Below are 1,165 nucleotides of genomic sequence, written 5' to 3'. Positions count from 1 at the left end.
CTATAGTTTATAGGACACCAAGCTATCAGCAATCTAGGGGTAAAGTAGTACATCTTGCTTTCTTAACTAACTCATTCGTTTCTTCTCCTTCTATTATTTTTTCTTTTTTTCTACATTTTGTTTTCAATTATTTTTTAGAACATATAAACCTTTATTTTGAAAAAAATATTACAAAACATGGGAGCACTTTAGTGCTACAATTAAAATTGTGTGAACATTTTGTAAATACAAGGACATATTTTAAATGATATGTGCAATTCTATTAAATTACATGAACATATTTTTAAACAAGCACTTGCAAAAGTTTACTAACATTAACATTTAAAAGAAAATCTGACTTTTCAAAATGATGAACTATTTCAATGTTACATGAACATTTTTATAAATACACATGAAGACCTTATTTTTTACATCAATTTTTATAAATGTTCAGAATAAATTTAAAATAATACACATGAAGACCTTATTTAATAAAAAAAATTAAACATGCGAACACCGTTTTCCAACATATGAACATATTTTTATAATCAGTGGATACCTTTTGAAAGTACATGAACAAATTTAAAATAATAATAGTCACCTATGTCCAAAATGTATTCTTGAAACTTCGCTAAAATAAAAGAGAATAAAGACATTAAATCATGAAGGATAAAAAAATGAGAAAAGAAAGAAACACAGAATTTCCTAGACGAAGTTGGTCTAACGGCTTGCGAGGAGTGCCAAACCGCTCGATCGGAAGTCGTACTATGAGTGTCACCCTATGTAACTAGGCCAGGTTCACATATAGTACATATGTTTTGTATGAATTAACGACTTTCATTATTAATTTGATTGTAGAGTATTAGAATACAGAAAGTTGTTGATGCTTGAAGTGTATTGCGTGTTTTGTTAGTTTAGACAGTGTGATAGATGAGCTAGTACGCCATGTAAATATAGTCTATACGTGTCAATGCATGGTCATCTTGTTTTTGTCAAGGATTATGTTGTAATGACTGAATGGAGCTATCCACCACACAATGTACGCTGTTTAAGAATTAATGAAAAGATAAAACGTGTAATCCACAAATTAGAAGCAATGGGGTATCACATTAAGCAGTGATCAATTCATAGTGTTTTCAGATCCGGGGAAAAATATTGTTTCCTTCAAATACACTACTGAATTATG

This window comes from Triticum dicoccoides, chromosome 3A (assembly GCF_002162155.2).
Source record: "Triticum dicoccoides isolate Atlit2015 ecotype Zavitan chromosome 3A, WEW_v2.0, whole genome shotgun sequence".
NCBI lineage: Eukaryota > Viridiplantae > Streptophyta > Magnoliopsida > Poales > Poaceae > Triticum > Triticum dicoccoides.
Note: the sequence above shows the minus strand (reverse complement) of the source record.